A 21,396-nucleotide genomic window follows, 5' to 3' on the forward strand; every position below is an offset into this window, starting at 1 on the left:
TGGTTGTGGGCCGCCTTCTTGAACCGTTGCATTCTGTGTGCTGAAGATGCTCCCACAGTGCTGTTAGATAGGGAGTTCCGGGATTTTGACCCAGTGACGTTGAAGGAACAGTGAAAAATGTCCAAGTCGGGATGTATGATAATGCAGATTGTGGAGTATGACGAATCCTGTATGGATGCCGCTTGTGAGTTATGTGGGAAATTCTCTCATTTTTGGTACACTTTATACTTAATATAGAAATTAAGTTGAGGTTTTCACTTTCAATATCGTGAATTAGAAAAAGTGCTTTTTTCCCCGAAAATTTGAAATATACTCTGAAAGACTTGCTTTTGGTTCGGTTTTAAGCAGCCAAGTTCAGAAGAGGGGGCTTTCCATAGGGAAAACGGATCACCTGATGAGGAAGTCTCCTTCTCGGAAATTGCAAAAATGCTCCTTTTGTGCTTACCCTTAAATTTCTGCAGGTCTCTTTCTTCCCCACAACCCTGTCAATTATCTCCTCTCCTAAAGGGCCTCATTCATGCTGGAGGTGGGTTGGGTGTGGAGAGGGGGGGAGGGGTTTCGGTAGGCACCAGTACCTAACCCAAATGGCCATTCTTCATGTGCTCATGGGCAATGAGTGCTGGCAGCTCGTTCATTGATCCTGATCCTGTACTCGGTTAATGTTTACAATACAATTTCCCAGAGGGTTCTCCAGTTCACAGGGTAGCGTGAGCAGCAGAAATTCTGGCAAGTGTAACATTTTTTAATGCCCTCCTTCATACTTCAGAGAATCTGGGGCCACCTGAATCACTTCTACTGCCACCCTGATTGGCTCAGAGATATGGACCATGTAGAGTAGACACCTCAAATCGTTGGAGAAATACCACCAACGCTGTCTCCGCAAGATCCTGCACCAACGTTAGCGTCTTCGATCAGGCCAACATCCCCAGCATCGAAGCACTGACCACACTTGATCAGCTCCACTGGGCAGGCCACATTGTTCGCATGCCAGACATGAGACTCCCAAAGCAAGTGCTCTACTCGGAACTCCTACATGGCAAGTGAGCTCCAGGTGGGCAGAAGAAACATTTCAAGGACACCCTCAAAGCCTCCTTGATAAAATGCAACATTCCCACCGACACCTGGGAGTCCCTGGCCAAAGACTGCCCTAAGTGGAGGAAGAGCATCCGGGAGGGCGCTGAGCACCTCGAGTCTCGTCGCCGAGAGCGTGCAGAAAACAAGCGCTGGCAGCGGAAGGAGCATGCGGCAAACCAGACTCCCCACCTACCCTTTCCTTCAATGACTGTCTGTCCCACCTGTGACAGAGACTGTAATTCCCATATTGGACTGTTCAGTCACATAAGAACTCACTTTTAGAGTGGAAGCAAGTCTTCCTCGATTTCAAGGGACTGCCTATGAATGATGATGATGGGATAAGGTAGCTCAGCATAAACCAGGCACTGAACCTGTGAGCTTCCAAAATCGCTATCGGTGGCGCGATGGTCCATGCATCGTGACTGAGCCAGTAGGGCAGCAAAATCCTAAGGTGTCTTCATCCATCTAGTGGACATGGAGATAATTTAGTAATTGTTGTGGAAAGAAATGAGTTAACAGTCTCTGAAGAAACAAACCTCATTTCTTAGCATAAGAGAATTCAAATTCAATACTATGGAAACAATCCAGGTTTCAATTTGGAGATCTCTCTTACTTGCACAGCAGGTTGAAATAGAAATCCATGGTAGATCATCAGCCCTGGTTTGCTTCAGAATATTTAGTGAAAGCTTTAACATTTGTAGCCAGTGAACGCATATCAATATTTCACGCCAGCTGTGAAGCTAGCAGTGTGAATTCACTTGTATTAAAAGTACAAAATACGTGATCATTCTCATCAGTAACTGGTTGTATAGAAACATAAAAAAAAACAACTTCCAGTTTGGAATTGGGCATTCATAACTTTCCATGTTCATTCAGAAATATTTAAATTTAGAAACTATAATTTTGATACACATTCAAGATGTCACAAGATTTGTATTTAATTGAATCTCTCTAGGAATTTATAGAATTCACAAATTAAATACAATGATGTTTATAAGTGTAATGCTGTGACTCAAAATTATTCTACTATGATTGTAATTTTGGAGGGAGTAGAGAGCTGTGGGGGCTTAAATGATTATTCATGTATGATTGTAATTATTGGCAATTATTGGCAATTACTGGTAAACTGTGTGGCCCTGTTTCTCCCCACCAATCCATACAATCATTTACATCTAAGAGGCAGCCAGTCTGAATAGTTTTCTTTAGAAATTAGCCCTTCACACCTCTTGAGAAACAATATCAAACTGTCGTAAATGTGGTACAGGTTGAGCATTCGAAATCTGGAAACTTCGGGACCGAGGCCGTTCCAGATTCCGGGTATTTCCGGATTTTGGAACATCTTTGCCTGGGTCGAAATAGGTGGGGTCTGGCAGCCGAGGTAAGGGGGGGAAAGGGTGGGAGCCGGGGTCAGGGCGAGGTCGGGCCGCCGAGGGCCAGTGCAGACGAAGTTGGGATGGGGCGAGGTCGGGCCGCCGAGGGCCAGGGTGAGGTCGGGCAGCCGAGGGCCGGGGTGGGCGAAGTCGCGGCGAGGCCGGGCCGGGGCGAGGCGAGGTCGGGCCGCTGAGGGCAGGGGCGAGGTCGGGCCGCCGAGGGCCAGTGCGGACGAAGTTGGAATGGGGTGAGGTCGGGCCGCCGAGGGCCAGTGCGGACGAAGTTGGAATGGGGTGAGGTCGGGCCGCCGAGGGCGAGGTCGGGCCGCCGAGGGCCAGTGCGGACGAAGTTGGAATGGGGTGAGGTCGGGCCGCCGAGGGCCAGTGCGGACGAAGTTGGAATGGGGTGAGGTCGGGCCGCCGAGGGCGAGGTCGGGCCGCCGAGGGCCAGTGCGGACGAAGTTGGAATGGGGTGAGGTCGGGCCGCCGAGGGCGAGGTCGGGCCGCCGAGGGCCAGTGCGGACGAAGTTGGAATGGGGTGAGGTCGGGCCGCCGAGGGCGAGGTCGGGCCGCCGAGGGCGAGGTCGGGCTGCCGAGGGCCAGTACGGATGAAGTTGGGATGGGGCGAGGTCGGGCCGCTGAGGGCAGGGGCGAGGTCGGGCCGCCGAGGGCCAGTGCGGACGAAGTTGGAATGGGGTGAGGTCGGGCCGCCGAGGGCGAGGTCGGGCCGCCGAGGGCCAGTGCGGACGAAGTTGGAATGGGGTGAGGTCGGGCCGCCGAGGGCGAGGTCGGGCCGCCGAGGGCCAGTGCGGACGAAGTTGGAATGGGGTGAGGTCGGGCCGCCGAGGGCGAGGTCGGGCCGCCGAGGGCCAGTGCGGACGAAGTTGGAATGGGGTGAGGTCGGGCCGCCGAGGGCGAGGTCGGGCCGCCGAGGGCGAGGTCGGGCTGCCGAGGGCCAGTACGGATGAAGTTGGGATGGGGCGAGGTCGGGCCGCTGAGGGCAGGGGCGAGGTCGGGCCGCCGAGGGCCAGTGCGGACGAAGTTGGAATGGGGTGAGGTCGGGCCGCCGAGGGCCAGTGCGGATGAAGTTGGAATGGGGTGAGGTCGGGCCGCCGAGGGCGAGGTCGGGCCGCCGAGGGCGAGGGCGGGCCGCCGAGGGCCAGTGCGGACGAAGTTGGGATGGGGCGAGGTCGGGCCGCCGAGGGCGAGGTCGGGCCGCCGAGGGCGAGGTCGGGCCGCCGAGGGCCAGTGCGGACGAAGTTGGAATGGGGCGAGGTCGGGCCGCCGAGGCAAGGGGAGTCCGGATTTCGGAACATTTTCCAGTTTCCAGATGACCCCATCACGGATCGGCCTGGTGTCCGGATTCCGGACCATTCCGAATTTTGGAACTCCGGCTTTCGGACGCTCAACCTGTACCAATATCCCTAGGCTTTTTAGATTTTCAGCTAATTCAGAAATACTTGGCCTGCAATAAAATTGCATAGGTTGCTCGATACTTTTTCAGCGTTTTGAGCTCAGTTACATTATATTTCCGATACCTGTCATCTGTCCACACTGCATTTCACGGTAATTACCTGTTTACCTGCAGAAGTGCTACTGAACTCAGTCGTGGTATAGGCTGCTCTAAAAAGAAAGAATGACGTGCATTTAAACAGTGCCTTTCATGGACTCAGCATGTCCCACAGTGCTTTGCAGCCAATTGGGTATTTCTGATGTGTAGTCACTGTTGTAATTTAGGAAACGCAGCAGCCAATTTGCACACAGTAAGATCCCACAAACAGCAATGTGATAACATAAGAATTAGGAGCAGGAGCAGGCCATGAAGCCCTTCCAGCCTACTCCGCTATTCATAAGGTCAAATCCAATTTCCCACTCGACCCCCATATCCCTTGATTCCCCTAGAGTAAAAATCTATCTATCTTAGCCTTGAATAAACTCAATGACTCAGCATCCACAGTCCTTTGGGGTAGAGAATTCCAAAGATTCACAATCCTCTGAGCCTTTTACAATTGTAGTAAGACTTCCTTACTATTGTACTCCAATCCCCTTGCAATAAAGGCCAACATGCTATTTGCCTTCCTAATTGCTTCCATGCTAACTTTCTGCCCTATCACAGACCTTCCCTTTTGTTCTTTCCTCCCCTCCCCCAAGGTTCTTGTTTGCTCTATATGTTTTGAAGCTTCCTTCAACCTTTCCATTATTCTATCTCCTCAACGATTCCTTTCCATACAACACAATTAATGATGTAAATGTTTTCCACTCCTTCCAGAACATGGAGTCTCATTGTGTGGCTACATGGGTTGCAGCTACATGCACATACACACACAGTAATTACATTAATCCACCCTCTCCTTAATAATCTGTTACATCTCGAACTCTTCCAGTTCTGACGAAGGGTTGTCGACCTGAAACGTTAACTCTGTTTCTCTCCACAGATGCTGCCTGACTTGCTGAGATTTCCAGCCTTTTCTGTTTTTATTGCTAATTTTCTGTGTTTTACAAGGACATCTAAATCTCTCTAAACACCAACATTTAATAATGACCAGATAATCTGTGTTAGTGCTGTTGGTTAAGAGATGTTTAGTGGGAAATGGTAAAGTTGGATTAGAATATGCAGGTGGGGCTTCAATTTTAAAAGGATAACAACACAAAACTCCCTCAGTGCTGTACTGAGGTTTCAGCCTGGGTTAACTGCTCAAATCCTCAAGTGGGATTGAACCGACAAACCTTTCGACTCAAGTGAACGTGCTACCCAAGGCTGATATTACTCCGTAGTCATTATTTCGTTGCTGCTATCATTTCTATCCAAATAAATAAAAACAGGATTAGCTCAATAAGAGCACTCATTCATCTAGACATATCGACATGAATGCAAATTATATTGGTTGAAACATCACTTAAATATTTTGAAAATTACAGCTCAAAGAGAAATTGTCCCCAACAAGTTAGAGCATTGTATTCCAGTGCACCTGTTCCTATAGTCAGCAAGTTAATGAGACTTCTGTCAGGCACAAATTACAGTCATTAAAAATGACAAAAAAGTAGTTCTGGCTGACACAGGGCTCCCTGCGGACTACTGATATTGTTATTAATGCTGAAGGAAGAAGGTTGGATTACAGTCCCTCAGCTGAATCTTTGTCTAATGTTGGGCAAGCGTCATAACAACATTATGTAAATGAACCACATGCCAGGAGCTTCCGTTCATTCTCAACTCAAGCCTACTGGCTCCGTCAGTGAGAGGGTGGATTCATGTTATTACTGTGCGTGTATGTGCGTGTAGCTGCAAACCATGGAGTCTCACAGTGTGGCTACATGTTCTGGAAAAATTGGAAAATATTCACATCATTAATTGCATTGTATGGAAAGGAATCGTTGAGTAGATAGAATAATGGAAAGGCTGGAGGGAGTTTCAAAACATACCGAGCAAGTAAGAACCTCAGGAACTTAAGTGAATCTGAAGTATTTTATTCCCATTGGCTTTATCTCAATATTAACATGTTTAGCTCCTCAATAGCTGCCTCCCTTTCTACAATATGAAGTTATTTTTTTACCACATGAAAGGATTTCCCCCCCCCCCCCCGCCCTTATTTTTGAGCAAATACTTTTCTGGTGTCTTGCTGTACCAGCAATAAAGTTGTACCAGATTTGTGTGGTGTGACTCCAGTGAGTGTATATTACAAGCAAATGTGGTACATGATTTCCACATGATTCGCAGAAAAATGTTTAATCATTTTCTTGCTGCGGTATTCGCTCTTTTTCAGCTGGAACTGTTAACCTCAGTAAGGATGACTAATTCACCCAGATTGTAATACGTCTGTACAAGCAGAAGAACAGATGACATACATCACTTTACTTCCCCTTACTGACCTGGGGTAGCATGGACTTTACTCTTGAAAACATTGACACCGACCAGAGTGTTTATTTTAAAGGAAACATTTATTACTGCATATTAAAATTCCATGTTTTCAGGAATCCTTCATTTCTTTAAATGACTGTTAATTGCAATGGATAATGTTCAACATGTTGTAAAATTGGGGAAGATTTAAAAGCATTTTTCAACAACTGTCACTATTACAAAGTAATGAATGCAGTACAGAAATTAGTTCTTGTGTACATTGTTCGCCATATAGAAGAGACAGTTGGGGCTGGATTTTCGGTTCTGCTCATTTCAGGGTGGTAATGGCGGCGGGGTGGTAAAGTGTGCGCCCAGGAACAATTTGTACCTCAGTCAGCAAAATTCATCAGCTGGGCCCTGAGTGTGCGGTGGAGCGCTAAGGGAGCCGTTACACACCTCTCTTAGGGTGCTAGGTCGGCTGAGCATGCGAAAATCCCGAGCCGGCCCGGGAGCACCCTGAGAGAGGCCTGGGGGTCGGGGGGTGGTGGGGGGGAACAGAACAAAAAACACCAAAAACATTCCTAATAAATAACTCACGCCACCACAGTATAAATTGCAAAAAAAAAAACACAATCACAGTTACCTCACTGCAGCCGCTGCAGCTCGGACCAACCGTATTTACAGGTGGTCCCAGCAGGGCGCTCTACGGAGCACTACGTATCACATGGCAGCCAAAAATCAAGCCGGTGTCGCAACCAGGGGTGTTGCACACCGGCTCGCCTCTTCCAGGTGGTAATGCTCCGTGCCCCATCGAAACCGGCACCAAAAGTCCCAGCGGGTGCTGGAAGCTGGCCACTCACACAGAAGTGCTTACCGCCGCCATTGCCATCCCTCCAGGGCACTCACAGAAACCGAATATCCAACCCTTGATCTATGTGGAAATTTGGATGGATAACAGTATCTGCTCTGTTAAGGTGATAATGGAAATTCCATGCCTCCAAATTAGTTCTGGACCTAGATCAGAAATTTCTCCTAGTGTCAATGGATGTGGAGAAAATGAGTGCACAGACTTGATCAAATCACATGCCAAAAAAAGGCTATCTTGTTCTGTGCAGACACGAGTACACTGTTTGATCACAGGCTTATGTGTTTGCTTGTGCAGCAAATTGTTTCTTTTTTTGTTTTGTCTTTATTCTGTAAAACACTTTCTCGAGTGTACTATCACAGAAAAACATAGTGCATTGTTTCATCTTAAAAATCGCATGTTCCCCTTAACCTCATTCGAACCTGGGTCCAGCATTATCAGGGATTCTTAGATTTATGGGCAGGCAACACTGTTTCCAAGAGTGTTCAATGTTGACAGACTCGTGGGGTTGGAAAAATGTAATAAGCCACTCCACTGCTTCACTCTCACTGCACTTTACTTCATCTGAACTCCTCCAACAAGTTTGTTAAATACTCCGGCCTCTGTATTTGTAGTATAATAGTTTTCTAAGAAGTGTGTTGACGCACTGCAAAAATGGTGTTAAAGTGCCAACAGTTAATACCATGCCACATGCAGCTTTGCACAGGTTTCACTGCTATTACAAATTGCATATATAAAATTAGGCTCACTGGGTTTCAGCTCTTTTCGATATTCAACATGACTAGGGCAGAGTCCATTTGTTCTCTTCACGGTGAAAGCCTTGGCTCAGTGATAGCACACTCACCTTTCAGTCAGAAGGTTGTGGTTTCAAGTCCCACGTTTAAAAAAGGAGGCAGACAAGAAGGAGGAAACTATAGACCAGTTAGCCGAACATCTGTCGTTGGGAAAATGCTGGAGTCCATTATTTAGGAAGCAGTAGCGGGACATTTGGAAAAGCTTGAATTCAATCAAGCAGAGTCAGCATTGTTTTATGAAAGGGAAATCATGTTTGACAAATTTGCTGGAGTTCTTTGAGGATGTAACGAGCAGGGTGGATAAGGGAAAACCAGTGGATGTGGTATATTTGGATTTCCAGAAGGCATTCAATAAGGTGCCACAAAAGAGGTTACTGTACAAGATAAGAGCTCACAGGCTTGGGGGTAATATATTAGCATGGATAGAGGATTGGCTAGCAGAAAACAGAGTCGGGATAAATGGGTCATTTTCAGGTTGGCAAACAGCGACAACTGGGATGCCGCAGGGACCGGTGCTGGGTCCTCAACTATTTACAATCTAAATGATTTGGATGTAGGGACCGGATGTAATGTAGCCAAGTTTGCTGATGATACGAAGATGGGTGGAAAAGCAATTTGTGAGGAGGACACAAAAAATCTGCAAAGGGACATAGACAGGCTAAGTGAGTGTGCAAAAATTTGGCAGATGGAGTATAATGTGGGAAAATGAGAGGTTATCCATTTTGGCAGAAATAATAGAAAAGCAAAATATACTTAAATGGAGAAAAATTGCAAAGTGCTGCAGTACAGAGAGACCTGGGGGTCCTTGTGCATGAAACACAAAAAGTTATTATGCAGCTACAGCAAGTAATCAGGAAGCCAAATCGAATGTTGACCTTTATTGCAAGGGGGCTAGATTATAAAAGCAGAGAAGTCCTGCTACAACTGTACAGGGTATTGGTGAGGCCACACCTGGAGTTTTGGTCTTCGTATTTAAGGAAGGGTATCCTTGTATTGGAGGCTGTTCAGAGAAGGTTCACTGGGTTGATTCCGGAGATGAGGGAGTTGAATTATGAAGATAGGTTTAGTAGGTTGGGCCTATATACATTGGAGTTCAGAAGAATGGGAAGTGATCTTATTGAAACATATAAGATAATGAGGGGGCTCGACAAGGTGGATGCAGAAAGGATATTTCCACTCATAGGAGAAACTAAAACTAGGGGACATAGTCTTATAATAAGGGGCCACCCACATAAAACTGAGATGAGGAGAAATTTCTTCTCTCTGAGGATTGTAAATCTATGGAATTCTCTGCGCCAGAGAGCTGTGGAGGCTGGGTCATTGAACATATTCGCATGGAGTCTCCCGCCCCCTCACCCCCAGTTGTTTACAATGGAGTTGCTCTAAAGTACATGGGACAGTTCCCAATATTTGATGCCACAGAAGTGAAAAGTAACCCTTCTGGAGGTCTCCATGCCAGCTGGAAAATAAACTCTTTCTTCTATAAAAAGTTCTTCCCCAAAAGTCTCTGTCCCCTTTAATTATCTCAGTGACTTTAAAATTAATACCTTTAGCAACCAACAAGGACTACCTTTGTGTAATTTTCTGCTGCTTTCAGAACTTCCGATTAAACATCATTAAGCCTGGCACCCTGCTAGCCTCCTGTTGCCAGGGCACGGGCAGGTGCTTAGCATTGCTTTGTTCAGATTAATAGATTGAGCTGCTGTTAACATAAATTGCATTTAGCAGCTGTGCTGACCTTGCTTTGCTTATTGTAATTTGCTTATTGTTATTATGCCCATTTATTACCTTGAAATGTAGCACTTTAATTTTGTAAAACTTAGTTTGTTCATTTGTGGAGACAGATCGGGACACTCGGCTCAATATTAATCTTCTCATGATGGGCGGGGTGGGGGTTAAAAATAAAAAATCTGGGAGTGCATCCCCAACCTGTCATGTACTCGTCTGTCACCATTTTTATGGTGGTGGGTTGTGTGATGTAAGACGGGACAGTTCATTCTAATATTTAAATCAGGCTCCCACATTGCAATTGGGAGCCTGATTTAAATTTTATAGGAACAGGCGCGCTCTCCCCCGCCCCCCACCGGCCCCTCAAGCAACAAACCTTCGGCCTCCCATCTGCCGATCACAGTCTCTCCTCACTGCCATGATCAGCCGACGACCCCCCCCCCCGGCCCAACCCCTGATCTTTCCTTCCCAATTTCCAGGATCCGACCCCCCCCCTACCACCAAGCCCCAATCTTTCCTGATTGCCTGTGACTGTCTCCAACAGTCCTTGGCTGTGACCTTCAACCGTTGGCTTTCTCGGCCGGCCAGCCTGTCCGGCTGCCGGGCAGCAAGTGGAATTAAAAAATGATAACGAGATCTTGCCATTAAATTCAACAGGACCTCCGCATGCTATGATTTCAGGGTTCCCCCTCCCCACATCGTCCCCCACTCCCTCACCATCTCCCTATTGGGGCCGCAATAATGTTTTGACAGTTGGAGGACATCCCTAAGCTGCCCCTGTCCGGGAGGCAGTTGGTGTAAGCGGGTCTGTGAGGAATGTTATGGAGGCACAAGGTTTTAAGTTTTCAATGAATTTGCAACATCTGTAAAGCGAACTGCAAAATTACCCTTATCCTTAACTTGGCAAAAAGGTAACAATTCTAGTTGTGAAAAGGTGCCCACCAACAACTTCAAATTATATGGAAATGTTTCTGCACCTACAGTGACTACAAGGTGATGACAATTAGCTCAGTGTTCAACTGCCATTATAAACTGCTCTTGAAGTTTATGGAAACATCTAAACCCCTGAATGAGATCACGGCCTTGTATTCGGTCCAGTGAATCTGTTATTTGCACTTTAGTTTATTCATGAAGGATATCTTTCTCTCGCCCAAACCTTCTAGTTCAAGATATTGCATTACTTACGCACTTTATGTAGAAAAATAATTATGCCAACAACAGGAGGTAGCTTTTAGAGCCTTTAATATTTGATGACAATCCCTTTGGTGCCAGCCTTAAGATTGACCGCGTTTTGTTTTGAGGAAAAAAAGGCATAAATTTTGGAAATGTAATATTAAAATTGCCAAAATGCTGTAAATGCATCGGTATGTCAGTCAACATGTGAGGCAGAAGGATGGGAAAATTATTCAGTGGAGCCCTTCAAATGGATTCCGATCCAGAATCACACCTGAAATGTCAATCTGTCTCTTCCAAATGCTGACCACTCTGAAGTGCACTTCAAGCACTTGCTGTTTTATTAATACCTGGTGCTTTCCTTCAGTCGGTGTTTTGCTTTTAAAGTAACAAAAGATTGAGCAGCAGTACGTCAATACCAGATGACCGCTCAGCCACAATACCGCATGTTGTTGTTTCCTCTTAAAGTTCATCAGAGCTGTCTTGGGCACAAAGCAGTAATCGCAGTACACAGTGGACTAATTCTGCCTTACTTTGATTAGCCTGAAGACGATGGTCAGTCAAATATTGCAAAACAAAGCAAGTAGGATTATACTATATTGCAATACCTGACTGTCAGAGGCACAAACTTTGTTAAATTGAAATGCCTTCCACTGTGTACAAAATACCTGCACCTTCTCCTTCTAATACACAAGTGGTTCATGAATTTAGCCTCTGATTCCCCAAGAGAAAAACATCTATCACTGAGGTCTCTGCACACGCACAATAGCAAAGGTAGCAACGAAGACAATTTGTATATCTCTGAAGTGAAAACAAATAAGAAAAGGTTTCTTTCATGTGCAAGAGGGAGGAGAGTGAATATTACCCCTTTTGTTTGTCACGGTCCAGTCAGCTCATTAATTTTTAATAAGCAGTGTTATAAAAACTATGTTGGTATTGAACTAACAGATTTGAAATGATAAGATTATGCCACATTTGATCTGTGTTGTATCTACTTGATCTCTTGTACTGATGCCGTTTCTGTTAATTGGCTTTGATCAAACATTCTTTCAAGCTTAAATAGAATGAGTATAAACATAATACATTAAGGATCAGACAAACAGACAAAATGAACAAATGTACAGCAATATCGCTCGTCTCAACTCCTCTTGATCAGGTAGTCTCTTGATTTAGTAACACTATGGTGCAAGGCCTTGTTTTAAAATGATTGTTTTGAATACTTTATACATGACTCATTGTTCAGGTTGATTCATTGAAGGAAGTTAGAATCGTGGAAATTAGGTGCTAGTATATTAAGTTGTGATCAGGCTCTATGTAAAGGCTATACTTTTTTTTCGAGTAACCACCCCACCTTTCCCTGAGGTATTGAGTAAAATGAAGTAGTTCTGTCAACAGAGGGTTTGAACATGGGTACTGTGCCTCTTGTGAATGTGTTGTGGTGCATGACTTTCCCTGCAGTACAAGTAATATAATTTGTTCCAGCTGGCCTTTGTATCCAAAGTAAAAATGGTTTCGCAACGGATTGGCATTTTTGCTATTTACCTGTCTTCTACCTATGTGGCATACGCACGCACATAAGTAAGTCTCAGATTTTCTCAGACTCATGTCTGCTTTGGATCAACAGTAATGCCAACCCCACCATCTCATAAATCATGAGCCAAACACTTTAAAAATCATGGGATGTGCTAAGAAATCACAGGCCCGAACTTGGACAGAGTTACACCCACAGCCGCTGAGGTTCCGCCCGAAAAAATTTTTTTCCACAGATTCCTCACGTATCGCCCAGGTCCTGCCCGGCGGGAGATTCCTCGGTGAAGTACCGCGGTGCAACTTCCTGCCCCCTGCCCATGCCGGAGGCTCAAAAACAGGGATATTCCTCGTGTACGATCCTCTAAGATCATGCTCCCGCCCGACAGAAGGACCGCTGGCAAAAAGGTGGTCTGAGCTGGCTGTGTATCGGGCGGCAGGGAGAATCGCACAGAGTGCTGCAGCGCTGCACATCCCAGGTAACGTCCATATCCTGCACCATTATCACAGGCTCAGAATTAGTTCTCTGATCGACCTTAACCTGCACAGAATGAGTTCACACATGTAAATGAAAAGCACTCCGCTGAAGTGAAGATGTGGTAGAGGAAGTGGCATTGAGTTCCGAAAGATGGTAAAGGCTCAATGGAGATGCCCTATAAGAGTTTTTAGACCATTACAGGCAGAACAGTTGACAGAATGTGAGTGCACAGATGGTATGAGCTTCTGTTAGAGTAAATAGGTGAAAATGAGAACATGTAATACTCTGGCAGGTTGCAGCATGTGATAGTGAGAACAGCATGACCTCAAGCATAGAAGACAGAAAAAGATATATAATGGACTGTAAGGTCACTGAGGAACATGTCACATCCGGGGTGGGACTCTACGATGTTGGACCTAAGAAAATGTGGACAGAAGTGCAAGCCTTAATGTGTGCCCTGCAAGTAGTGCAACTGTCTCTCATTCAATGACAGCCTTCCTGCATTGGTGAACCTTACTTGTCATATCGCAATCACCTGATGACGCGAATGTTTAATGGGTCCTATCATATGTGGAGGGCAAGAGATTTCTCATACACCTGAAGGAGATTTGTCTTTTTCTAAGATCGCACCCTAGATAATGTAAAAATGAGACGCTGATCAAGAGTGGGTGAACAATGTGACTGACACCAGTCAAGTGGCATTGACAACGACCCATGTGAAACAACAGCCACAACTTAATGAGGAGTAAAGAACATATCCACCACCGACACCCTTTACCCACTACTACCACCACCTCTCTTCCCCTCCCCCCCCCCCCCCCGATGTGAGGCCCATCGTCCTCTTCATGGTCTGCCTTCACCAAGGCGAGCCGCACCCCTGCCCCTCACCGCCTCTGCTCCATCACGTTGTGCAGGAGGGCAGCTGGAGCGCTGCTGCCATGTTCGTCTTGGAGAGAACGTAAGGGACGTGATTGAAGGTGCTGGCATCTCCGGCTCCTCGGGATCTGTCGGCCTCGATGGTGTGGGCTCGGCAGGGTTGCATGACATGGCCAGAAGCCATCGCTTGCCTCATCGCCTCTACAGAGTCGGTGTTGCGCTCCACCGCACTAATGAGCCGTTCCATACTGGCAGTATGCTGCTCAGCAAAGCAGATCTTGAGCTAGATCGCGCTCGTCCTCGACAGCTGGACATTTCCTGAATTTCTGCAAGCCGTCCTCCATCCCCATCGGATTGTTGCGTCATCCTGAGTGCTTGCGGCTTGGTGGCTTTTCCGGCACGGCCTCTGCGCCTCTCAGCACTTGTTCCTGCTTCGTCTGACACGAATCCTAAGAAGTCAGACCCCGACACCCATGTTAGCCGGACAGGAGGCACACATGTCACAAGGCTGGAGTCCTGCTCGTCCACCTGCTCGACCTCAAGTGATTCGAAGACCGGCACTTCTCCCTCCTCACCCTCCTGGTCTTCGTGACTCTGGCTGGTGGAGGTGGGTGCGATGGATATGCGTGATCTTGGAGAGGGGGTATGGGTGGAGGAAAGAGCTGGTGTGTTGGGCTGATGACAACATCTGGGTGGGAGAGCCAAAGGTGGATGGGGTGCATTGCATGGTGCTGTCCAATCAACATCTGCAAATCTCTACAACATTTCACTGTATTATTAGCTGGGGGGTGGGGTTGGTCAAACTGTCATGTGAGCCGTAACATTTCACATTCTTGCTTCAAGGAGTTCCATTGCTACATTAGCACTTCATTAATGGCCGACACACAGTGCGTTAAAAGGCATTTGACTTAATATTGCATTACCTTTCATGACATGAGTGTGATGTAGACTGGAGTTTAGTGTAAGCTTACCATGCTCTAGCACGGGATCTGCATTACCCTTTGTGGTGGCATGGCGGTGGTCACCCACCAATGCTCTAGGTTGGTCAACTCGATGACATCTGCTGGGCCCCCTCCCGTGGCACTCAGGCTTGATGTCTTGGATGTTCTTTTCTTCTGCAGAAACAAACGTTGCAGCCTTTGCCCCTTTTGCTCATGCAGCTCACAGACTCACACACACACTCTCACTCACACACTCTCACTCACACACAGACACACACACACACACACACACAGTCACACACACACACACACTCTCTCTCACACACACACACACACACACACACACACACACAGACATAACTGGCACAGAACCTTTTGGAGTTGCATGGAAGTGGTCCAATAAATGTTTACTCACTCTTGCTGACGCTACCACATCGTTTCCAACTCTGGTCTCCATCCCGCGCAATGTTGCCCACTGAGGACTAATCTCCCTCCAAATGAGTCTATATTGGGGTGGTGGAGGCTTGTCACGACCATCCTGGGTGAAGTCTTTATACCGGTGCTCCACCTCACAGACAAGCTCCTCCAACTCGTCATCATTAAACCAGGGAGCTCTGGGCTTGGCTCCATCAGACTTCTGCACTCATTGTTACTTTTCTTGATGGATGGCTGATGATGAATTTGTATCTCTCTCTCCAAAACTGACCCCTCTCCAACTGGCAGGTGCAAGTGACTGCAAAGTGTTTATGAGCATGCGCAGCTGTGCCATCAGCCCCAATCGTGGCAAAAGTGATGTCATCGTCCAGAGGAAACTACAAAAAAACAAGTCTCGCGCATGCACGGTGCACTGCCTCCGATGTTTGCTGCGTCGAGAGGCCTGCATTTAGCGCCCACTGCTGCTCCTGCCCGCCAAGTCACGCTGCCTGCCGCTGACACAACCATGGCAGAACTCGCTCCCGACTGGTCCCAGCGGCAACGGGCGGCAAAAAGGCACGTTCCGCCCGAGGACCGCCGAGAAATGGGCGGGCCTAGCTTTGACCAAGTTTGGGCCCACGAGTTTCTATTTTTTTTCACATGTAAAGCAATATAGATTGACAGTTCGTTTATAAACCTTGTTAGTGGATTTATTTAATCTCTAACAGGTCACAGCTCTTTACAAAAACTGTATTACTACATCCAAAAATGCTTTACAAAAAACTTTTAAAAGTTTTTTAAAGATCCTAACCGTTGTCACCGGTTTTTAAACTTTAAAAAAATCCTACCCGTTAGCGCCACTCCTCCAACACAACCACCACGCAATGCAGTCTCTGCAGCTGCCAACCAAAGGAATTTAGCCCATAAAAGTTCATCCCTCCAGAGCCCTAGCATGCCCATCTGCAGTGATGGAGACTACTTGCTCAATTGTGCCATATTATGGCGCTGGTCTTTCACCTGAACCTGTCCCATTTCCTTTACCACATGATTTTGTATTCATTCCTTTTCAAACACTTAGCCAATTTCCTTCTAAGTAATGTTACAGTGCCTGTCTCAAAAGCCACATGTGGTAAAGCACCCTGTGTGGCGACAACCCTGTATGAAAACATTTCTAACTTTGACTTTGACAGCAATAATTACAATTTTAAATTCACCAATCAATCTTTTACTGTTTACACTCTCAAAACTCTTCATAATTTTGCAAACCCTTTATTAGATTCCTCTTTAATCTGGAGTGGGAAAACCTCTAAGTTATCTGAAGCTAGTACATGGCAGCACATTACAGTAGCCACGACCTGGGCTCCTACCTCACAAGGCTCAGCACTCAGTGCTGCTGGGGGTGGGGGGAGTAGTGTCAGGGCCTGCTGGTCTCTCCATTATACTGTATTCTCCATAAATTGGATTATTAAAAGGCTTCAATGCCTGACTTGGTTCCAAAACAAGATAGGCTCCCCTCTGGCCATAAAATACGTTACACGATAGAGTTGCATAGAACGTACAGCACAGAAACAGGTCCTTGCCGGTGTTTATGCTGCATACGAGCCTCCTCCCAACCTCTCCGCATATCTAAAGATGGCACCTCTGACTGTGCAGCATTCCCTAATACTGCACTGGGAGTGTCAGTTTACACACAAACTTCTGACTCAGGCGAGTGAGCCACCCACTAAGCCACAGCTGACACTTAGTCTAGGCTGACACATCAGTGTAGCACTGCGATGTGGAGGTGTCAAACTAAGGGCCCATCTGCCTGTTCAGGTGGATGTAAAAGAGTCCATAACACCATTCTTGGTGCAGGCGAGCTCTCCTGGTGTCCTGGTCAACATCCATCTCATCCAAACACAGGTGATTTATGTCATTACTATCTGTGTGCAAACTGGCTGCCACGCTTACCTGCATAAGACTGTACAGGTACTTCAAAATTAATCTCGTTTCGTCAGTGGCTGTGAAGCACTTTGGCTATATAAACATGCGTTCTTTCTTATCCATGGCACAGCTTGTCTTTGGGTGGCTAACACGGTCATAGAAATTAGAATAAGGGATCCATGGACAGCGTGAAAATGTACAGGGGATCCCAGGGACTGTTAAAATGAGCAGGGGCTCCCCAGGAGATAGTAATGACATAAATCACCCGTGTTTGGATGAGATGGATGTTATTTGCAAAGGGTTTTGCTTCACATAGAAGAGTTTGTAAAGCACTTCTTTAAACAGCTGCTTTTAGGAACTCCGGTTTAGACAAGTGGTCACCCAACACACAAAGCCTGCAGGATCCCATGGTTATTTAAACTCTCGCCGTGCTTATTGCAGAACTCCACATGGTTATTCAAACACACAACTCTGAAGGTTTATGCACTGTCCTGCTTTTTACTGCCATCATACCATTCAAACCTCCTTCAAAAACCTGTTGATCACTTATTAGTCTTATTCCAATCACCTCTGGCATCCACCCGCACGCCTCCCTTCTCTCTGGGTGGTGCTAACTTTTTCTGGGATGCAATTCCACGAGAGTTGACCATTTCCTTGTACCTCGCTCATGTACCTACTGGTGCATGAGGCAGACAGTATGGATGCTTGACTGTGGAAGCTGAGCCCTTGCTTGATGGTCGGGCCCACGCACACGAGCCAAAAGAAGCTACTTTTGGCTCGAGTGGAACAGAAGTGCGAATGTTCTGTTCGACAGTCCTCAGCTCCTTCACACCCCCACCTCGTGCTCCAGCCGAAACGCCCTGCCTCCTCTTTACCACGTCAACTCCGCGATCAGTTGCCATTCGCGAGGAGGAGGAGGAAGGGATCCAAGGTCATGGAGCCAATCAGCTGTCGTCAGCTGCGGCTCGGAGGGAAGAGATGGCTCTCTTGGTCAATTATTCATTATGGAAAGCCCTTTGAACATAAGAACGTAAGAAATAGGAGCAGTAGTAGGCCATTTGGCCCCTCGAGCCTCCTCCGCATTCAGTAAAATCATGGCTGATCTGATCATGGACTCAGTTCCACTTCCCTGCTCGCTCCCCATAACCTTTTATTCCCTTATCGCTCAAAAATACATCTATCTCTGCCTTAAATATATTCAATGACCCACCCTCCAAAGCTCTCTGGGGCAGAGAATTCCATAGATTTACAACCCTCTGAGAGAAGAAATTCCTCCTCATCTCAGTTTTAAACAAGTGGTTCCTTATTCTGAGACTATGTCCTCTAGTTTTAGTTTCCCCTATGAGTGGAAATATCCTCTCTGCATCCACCTGATCGAGCCCCCTCATTATCTTATATATTTCGATAAGATCACCTCGCATTCTTCTGAACAATAAGAATAGGCCCAAACTACACAAACTATCTTCATAAGTCAACTCCCTCATCTCAGGAATCAACCTAGTGAACCTTCTCTGAACAGCCTCCGATGCAAGTATATCCTTCCATAAATACGGAGACCAAAACTTTACGCAGTACTCCAAGTGTGGCCTTACCAATACCCTGTACAGTTACAGCAGGACTTCTCTGCTTTTATACTCTATCCCCCTTGCAATAAAGGCCAACATTCCATTTGCCTTCCTGATTACTTGCTGTACCTGCATACTAACTTTTTGTGTTTCATGCACAAGGACCCCAGGTCCCTCTGTACTGCAGCACTTTGCATTTTTTCTCCATTTAAATTATAATTTGCTTTTCTATTATTTCTGCCAAAGTGGATAACTTCACATTTTCCCACATTATACTCCATCTGCCAAATTTTTGCCCACTCACTTAGCCTGTCTATATCCCTTTGCAGATTTTTTGTGTCCTCCTCACAATTTGCTTTCCCACCCATCTTCGTATCATCAGCAAACTTGGCTACATTACACTTGGTCTCTTCATCCAAGTCATTAATATAGATTGTAAATAGTTGAGGCCCCAGCACCGATCCCTGCGGCACCCTACTAGTTAGTTTGCCAACCGGAAAATGACCCATTTATTCCGGTTCTCTGTTTTCTGTTAGTTAGCCAATCCTCTATCCATGCTAATATATTACCCCAACCCTGTTAACTTTTATCTTGTGCAGTAACCTTTTATATGACACCTTATCGAATGCTTTCTGGAAATCCAAATACACCACATCCACTGGTTCCCCCTTATCCACTCTGCTCGTTACATCCTCAAAGAACTCCAGCAAATTTTTCAAACATGATTTCCCTTTCATAAAACCATGCTGACTCTGCTTGATTGAATTTTGCTTTTCCAAATATCCTGCTGCTGCTTCCTTAATAATGGACTCCAGCATTTTCCGAACGACAGATGTTAGATTAACTGGTCTATAGTTTCCTACTTTTTGTCTGCCTCCTTTTTTAAATAGGGGCATTACATTTGCGGTTTCCAATAAGCTGGGACCGCCCCAGAATCCAGCGAATTTTGGTAGATTACAATGAATGCATCCACTATCTCTGCAGCCACTTCTTTTAAGACCCTAGGATGTAAGCCATGAAGTCCAGGGGACTTGTCTGCCTTTCGTCCCATTATTTTACCGAGTACTACTTCTTTAGTGATAGTGATTGTATTAAGTCCCTGCCTCCCTATAGCCCCTTGATTATCCACTATTGGCATGTTTTTAGTGTCTTCTACCGTGAAGACCGATGCAAAATATCTGTTGAATGTCTCTGCCATTTCCCTGTTTCCCCATTATTAATTCCCCAGTCTCATCCTCTAGGGGACCAACATTTACTTGAGCCACTCTTTTCCTTTTTATGTACCTGTTTTTATATTTTGTGCTGGTTTACTTTCATAATCTATCTTCCCTCTCTATTATTTTTTTAGTCGTTCTTTACTGGCTTTTAAAAGTTTCCGAATTCTCTGGCTTCCCACTAGTCTTGGCCACATTGTATGCCCTTGTTTTCAATTTGATACCATCCCTTATTTCCTTAGTTAGCCATGGATGGTTATCCCTTCTCTTACAATCTTTCCTTCTCATTGGGATATATTTTGTTGCGAGTTATGAAATATCTCCTTAAATGAGGCTGGTACTTTTTTGCGCATGCGCAAATCTGCGTATTTGTTTTCCAGGCGTTGCATCGTGAGATTGTGAGTGAAGCTTTATTGCACTCCCAAGTCGCATGTCTCACGATGGAATCGCGAGAGTTGCCAATACTGGATCAATGATACATTCTGATAAAATCAGTGATAACTATTATTTAATTACCCTCATGGGAATACTTAGTATAAAATGCTTAAAGACATTTCACACATAAACCAATATGAGAGAGCATTGCGCTGTCTTTCAGATGAGACGTTAAATCGAGGCCCTGTCTGCCCCTCAAGTGGACGTAAAAGACCACATGGTGCTATTTCGAAGAAGAGCGGGGGAGTACTCCCTGGTGACCTGGCCAATATTTATCCCTCAATCAACATAACAAAAACAGATTATCTGGTCATTATTACATTGCTCTTTGTGGGAACTTGCTTGTGTGCAAATTGGCTGCCGCCTTCCCTACATTACAACAGTGACTACACTCTAAAAGTACTTCATTGGCTGTAGATCGCTTTGAGACGTCCGGTGAAAGGCGCTATATAAATGCAAGTCTTTCTTTCTCATATTGCAATGAAGTCTAATGGTGGGCATGTGATATTTTCTTACTGTGTCCATTCAAACTATAAAAAATAATCCAGGAGTAGCGTTATAGTTTTTGTCGTTGCACACTTGGATTGTGTCTGGAGTTGGCCACTTTGACATGAATAGTACCAGCATGAAGTACTGGTGGTTATAGGACACTGATGATTGAGATGAGAATAATTTCTGGTGATCAGTTAAGAGTATCACACAAGAAGCATATTGGTTTATGTGTGAAATGTCTTTAAGCATATTAGTACGGTGGGATTTCGGATTCTTTTAACCGGGCACAGACATCTGGATTATTGAACAAGTGAGGTTTAATAATCGAAAAACAGAACATTCAACTTCCTATGCAGCTTCTTACCTGTCTCATCCTCACTGCCTGTTATCTGGAGGAGACAACCAATTCTGTTCATTGTGCCCCCTGTGCTAGTATAATAACCTATCCCCGTAACCTGGTTAGCCCTACAGGTCCAAGTGCTTAATGTACGCAGTAGAGTATGCAAATACTTGTATAATAAAAACAGAAAATGCTGGAACAACTCAGCAGGTCAGGCAGCATCTGGAGAGAGAAACAGAGTTAACGTTTCAGGTCGATGACCCTTTGTCAGAACTGGATAAAGTTAAAGATATAATAGGTTTTTAAGCAAGTGTAGGGGGAGGGAAGGTCTGTGATAGGGTGGAAGGCAGAA

At 45.9% G+C, this 21,396-nt stretch overlaps 1 protein-coding gene and 1 long non-coding RNA gene across 2 annotated transcripts in view; both read left to right on the plus strand.

Moving 5' to 3' along the window:
• Positions 1-21,396, plus strand: part of LOC139268741 (uncharacterized protein C1orf21-like) — a 242,759-nt gene that overhangs the window by 208,794 nt on the left and 12,569 nt on the right. The gene's annotated exons all lie outside the window — the stretch shown is intronic.
• Positions 2,915-3,507, plus strand: LOC139268742 (uncharacterized). The gene is made up of 3 exons (XR_011594095.1): positions 2,915-3,007; positions 3,100-3,363; positions 3,456-3,507. It is a non-coding gene; the product is annotated as an uncharacterized lncRNA (long non-coding RNA).

This window comes from Pristiophorus japonicus, chromosome 8, assembly GCF_044704955.1.
Source record: "Pristiophorus japonicus isolate sPriJap1 chromosome 8, sPriJap1.hap1, whole genome shotgun sequence".
Classification (NCBI taxonomy): domain Eukaryota; kingdom Metazoa; phylum Chordata; class Chondrichthyes; family Pristiophoridae; genus Pristiophorus; species Pristiophorus japonicus.